Raw genomic sequence first — 6,345 nt, forward strand, 5'->3', positions numbered from 1 at the left:
TATCTATATATTTCACATTATTAATAAGATAAAGGTTTAGTAAAGGACATGAAGTATATCTATATATTTCACATTATTGATAAGATAAAGGTTTAGTAAAGGACATGAAGAATATCTATATATTTCACATTATTGATAAGATAAAAGTTAAGTGAAGGACATGAAGAATATCTATATTTTTCACATTATTGATAAGATAAAGGTTTAGTGAAGGACATGAAGAATATCTATATATTTCACATTATTGATAAAATAAAGGTTTAGTAAAGGACATGAAGAATATCTATATATTTCACATTATTGACAAGATAAAGGTTTAGTGAAGGACATGAAGTATATCTATATATTTCATATTATTGATAAGATAAAGGTTTAGTAAAGGACATGAAGAATATCCATATATTTCACATTATTGATAAGATAAAGGTTTATTAACTTGTTAATACACCAAAAATATGTTTCAGGGAAAGCATTGATGTTCAAACAAAGAGAATTCATTGAAATTATTCTCTTTAGCAAACTTCATTAATGTTGCCCTTTAGCTCATTTAGATAGAAAATTAAACGGATAGATTTAAAGGTAAAGATCTAAACTAAATTTCAACTGAGCTTTGTCCTCCATTTTTGATTGTGCGCACATTTATTAGAATACAAAATTATCCGGTTACACTTTATGAATTTGAAACAAACCTTCATCTCAATAAGAGAAGGTATGATTTAATAAATATAAGATTTCAATCTAAAATTAAATTTACTTTGATTTAACATGGTTTAATACAACAAAGCAACAGTTAAAGCAAATATATTTCAATAACATTTAGTAAATTGCTTTTAAAATCATTTTAGCTGTATAAGGATGTTATACTCTGTTTTGAAGAGGTTTGCGTTTGCAAATCGTTGCATCCCATATATTTCCTAGGGGGTGTTAAGCACCATCAATTCCAGGCAAACCTCTGTCTGTTTGAGTTATGACGAATCATTGCGTATTTTTGTCCATTTTCAACCATTATCTTTGCTTGAATTGTTCGATAAACATTATCATTTATACACACGAATTGAAGAAAATAAAAGCCCTGCACCTCGCACACCAAAAAGCGAGGTGCCCCAAACCCCCCGCACTAAATATTGGGGGGTTGCGGCTAGAAATTGGTCAAGATTATAGGAGTAAAGGTAGCTCAGATTGATTCAAATTACAGGGAACAGGCAGACACTACCATTTACGGACACGGACACACACGCAGTGTATTATGTGTGTACAATGTACTCAGCATCAATTCTCAGCACTATGATTGGAATTTTAGCGCTTAAATACTTTTAATAGATTCTTACAGTTAATTTATTCTAAAAGTTTAAACATATTGAGGTTTAAAGGCTTAGAAATTAACATTCAGAATATTAAGCAGAAATATTGTTTAAGCAAAAAAGTGTACAATGCCCACCTCCCTTTCTGTCTAATGGCCCCTCAACCCCTTGTTTTGTAAAATACTTTATGTTTGATAAATTGAAGTATTTAAAGAAGGGGGGTCGGATTCTTTGTGGTTAACCCGACATTTTTGCTTGAACCTTCATTCTTTAGAAAGAATTTGTTCCATCTTATTACAAGGTTTAAACTGTTGAATGTCCCGAAAAAAAACTTCGAAATTTAAATGTGCTTTGTAATATTTAATTTTTCTTATTTCTTTCAACACAAATTTGTAGGGGGGGGGGGCCGGATATCAGCAACGGTGTGTTCAACCCCCTTTCTTTGGAGACACCTAGCCTCATAATATCTTTTTTTTTAAATTTTGATCGTATTTTTTCAGAGACCGTAGCTAGGCGTAATTTTAAGTGATTCATGACGTGCACAGATGACAATGCCGGATTTAAAACAGTGCCCATTGAATACTTAATCTAATAAATAATAATCCTAGGTTTAAAAGTGTTTAATTCTAATAGTTCTTATATGTTGTCCAGCAGTTGAAATGCCCAAGATGTATTTGTAAAGAAACCACAATTGAAATTAATCAGTTTTCCAAATTATAAACATTGATATCTTTTATTCGTACTTGTTTGAAATTACATTTACAGTCATTTTCAAAGCAGTTCTTAACGTTGACCCAAACACATTTCGTTGGAGACCTAAATTAAATTGATAAGTCAATAAATAGATCATTCTTTTTAATTCTTCAGAGGTTTTAATTCTAGTAATTTTTTAAGTTTTCATTTATAGGATTTTAAAGTTGATTCCTTAAAGGGACTGTACGCCTAATATAAACTGATCCCACTTTGATTTATTTTCCCGATTTTATTTCTGAATTTAAAACTGAAATGACGTAACAGATTTTTTTGAGGTGAGACAACGCATGAGAAGCGAAAAATCCTTGGACTGAATGTCGTCTTTGTTCTCCCTTTTACTATAAAATGCCACTAAAATTGTTTAATTTGTGAGTATTGCAACTTTTTCATTACAAAAACTTTCATAATCTTTAAAGAAAATAGAAGACGGCACGAATACCACTGTTTTCTGCTGTTCCCTGTACTGTGATATTTTTTCTTACCTCTTTTAAATGACCAGGAATGGGGAGGGGTTAAATGAGTATTATAAACTGCCCTATATACTTGTAGCGAGCAGTTTTGCCTTGTTAATTTTACTATGGAGTTAAAATGAGCTTACTTATTGTTAAAATTGATTTTCATGTCGCAAAAGGATGTTTAAAATTTATTATAATACAATTTGAAGACTTGTTGAAATCAAGGAAAAGAAACGAATATCGTGCATCAGCTCTTCAGACCGGACTATAGATTTGTGTAGCCGTGTAAAATAATATTCTAATACAGAAAACCACTTATTTCTAACTTTAGCTTTGGAAAAATATTTTGCGAAATTTTGATGAAATTTTTGCGACAAAACAACAGAAATATTATATTTCGATTAACAGATTATATATTTGTACAAAGATTCATGCACAATATAAAATATCTCATTGCTCGCTCAAAAGCCAATATTCTTATTCCCACCATCTTTGTAACCTGACGGTTTGTTAAAGCCTTTATATTTCTAACTTTGACTGTTTGTTAAAGCATAATTTATAGTTTGAAATATCAAAGGTCTTCTGTAACATATTAGGGAGTGCAGAAACAGAGTAACCCTTAAAGGATGCAACTGTAATGACGACCCAAAGCTCAAGAATATGACGATTTGAACTTTGATTTTGATTTTCTGCCTTCAATTTATTAGTTAGATGGTTTATCCTGCGGGGAACACTGAATCTGTGATAAAAGACTAAACAAACTCCGTACAGTCGTCTTACAAACTGGGACCGGAAAGGTTGACCCGGCTCGGAAATTCAAATGTACTACGGAAGCCCGTGTTCAGGTCATACACGATTGTGCACCTAAACTAATTAACTACTTCTCTTGTAACATATCGATACCTTCCCCTAATTTGGCACTCCTGTAGCAAATAAAAATATGTAAATATTATGCCTGGTAAGCAACCTATAGTCTCTAATGGTGTTTTTGCCTGAATACTGCCTGGCTGATGAAACAAGTTTAAAATACATGAGATGAATTCAGGATTGTTTCAGGCATCTTTAAACATATTAAGTATTGACGATTTATGCATATTAAAGGGACTGTACGCGTAATTTCAAGTGGCCTTCCATGCAAAGACTGCAATGCCCGATTCACTACGGTAACCTTAAAATTTTGAATAAGATATTAATGTTTATAATTTTAAAAACTGCTTAATTTCAATTATGGTTTCTCTACAAAAGTGACTTACACTATTCTACTTCAGGAAAACATATAGGATTTATCAGAATTAAACACTTTCAAACCTAGAAAAACAAAAACATCTTCCACATTGTTGGATAGATATCATACAGTTGAAAATATGACGATTTTAGATTGTTTCAGTTGTCCGCAATGAAAGCTATACAAAGATTCTAAATATATCCAAATGGCTGACATTTTTTGAGGGAACCCACTGGTTCCTTGGGGCCTGGGGCCAGGTAACATAGGCTTTCAAATTTTTTTTGATTCAAAATCGATTTTTTTATTGGATTTTTTTAATTCCACGGGCAACGCCTGGCTCTTTAGCTAATGTTTTATGAAATACCATATTGTTGGATAAAAAGATAAAGAATAGAATTTGCCTCTGTAGGTTATTTTCGCTAAAACTCAGATTTAAATACATTAAAAGGATTTAAATGTGACTAAACCTACACAATTCTAAACCGCACTAAGCTTTTAAAAAATAAATAAATCACGGTTCCCGGTTTAGAAACTGGAAACTGAAAGGAAAATGTCAACTCCAACAAGTAAAAAACTTGAATATTTGATCTTAATAATATTCAGAAAACTCGTAAATGTTTAGCCAGATCAGGGGTGTATAATATCACATCGATTTACTCACTAATATGGTAACTGGTCAGGTCGGGTCAAAATATCATATGAACGCCATGTACAGTACGGTTAAAGGCTGACAGGGTCGTTTTGGGTCCATTTAACAAGCGAATGACTTGTACGGTACGATTTCAGGCTGGTTGTATCGAGTCAAAAGTGTAAAAACTATCTTCGTTAAGGTGGTTATTCTTTTTACATTTAGGAAAAGAACATATTAGCGAGCAGACCCAGTTTAATAACAGGACATGGTTTACTGGACCAGAACAAGCAGACCCAGTTTAGTAACAGGACATGGTTTACTGGACCCGAACAAGCAGACCCAGTTTAATAACAGGATGGTTTGCTGTGCTCTGAACAAGCAGACCAAGTTTAGTAACATTTTGGTTTATTGGGCCCTGAACAAGCTTACTCAGTTTAGTAACATTATGGTTTATTGAGCCTTTAACAAGCTGACCCAGTTTAGTAACATTATGGTTTATTGGGCCCTAAACAAGCAGACCCAGAGATGAGTAACATGATGGTTTTCTAGAAGTGCTCTGAACAACCAGACCAAGTTTAGTATAAATATGGTTTAACGGCCCCTGAACAAGCGGAATCAGTTTAGACGCAGCATGTTGTGCTGCATGGGCCCTGAATATAGTTTAATCTTAAAAGAGCTCTGGTTAATCTGAAAATATGTTTCTGATTCTTAAATTCAAAACATTTTATAATTTTACCCTTTATCAGGAGAAAATGGGACTGTTACCGAACAAATGTAAAAAATAAATATTTCTGTAACTAAGTATTTGGAATTTAGATTTATTATTTTTATAGCCTAATTTTTTAGTTTTTACACATCAAATAAAATTTGGAAATTTTCTTTTTTTATCGATCAAATTTAGAAGAAATAAACAATTTTTGTGGGCGTTTTCTAGTACTATCCGATTACTATGCGTGGGACTAATGGTAAAATCCTTCCAATGGAATTGAGTCTTTGGTGCAAACTCAGATTTTCTAATCTTTGCGACTCAATGTCGTAGACCTTAGAAATTTTAAACTATGAATTCTGTTAGATGATTAGATCAAATAATCTAAGTTTGAAATGTCAAAGATTAACAGGTTGAAAAGATAAAGGGATTATAAAATTTGAATTTGTGACAGACCCAAATACATTATTAGCCAATTGGTTCAGCTGTTTTGAAGTTTTTTATTGAAAACAATCGACCCAACAAACGGCCAGGAACAAAAAGCTAGTCGTTTTTCATACTAAAACTTCATTTTTATATTTAAGAACATTCTATTTTATTTTATTTTATCTAAAATTCAACAAGAGCTTTTCCAAGAGTTTGACAATTAAAATTTCAACGAAATTTAATATGTTTAAAATCTGTGAAGATATACTGTAAATTTAAACGAAAATATTTTACTAAATATCTTCAGATTCTTGAAAATTAAATAAATTTTGATTCAAAAGTTAGAGGAAAAGAATATATTTTTGTCAAAGACACATGGTATGTGTTATGGAATGGTATGGTATGTGACAACAAAATTTTAAGTTTTTCTATTTTTTATTAAATAATGTACGTAAAAGTAGAAAATCACATTTCAATAAGAATTGAATGTCAACTGAAAGGAGACTCTTTGAAAAATACCAGGAAAATATTACAACTCTCAAACAAAAGAGATAAAATTGTGGGTTCCGACAAAATGTGTCCTTACTTTTAATCAATTCGGAGTCAGATTGAATTATTTCAACAAATCTATATAATAAAACAAGACATTCATATATATGTTTCGTATAGCCGGGCAAACGGCTGGAGCGATTGGGCTGACATTTTTTGCGGACACTCATGGGTGGCCGGGGAGTGTTATAAGCGAAAAAGCGAGAATTTTTTTATTTTTTTATTTTATTTTTCCATGGGCAACGCCGGGCCCTTCAGCTAGTTTATTAAAACGCAACATTGCTCAAAATTAGATTTCA

This window comes from Eurytemora carolleeae, unplaced genomic scaffold (genome assembly GCF_000591075.1).
Source record: "Eurytemora carolleeae unplaced genomic scaffold, Eaff_2.0 scaffold61, whole genome shotgun sequence".
NCBI lineage: Eukaryota > Metazoa > Arthropoda > Copepoda > Calanoida > Temoridae > Eurytemora > Eurytemora carolleeae.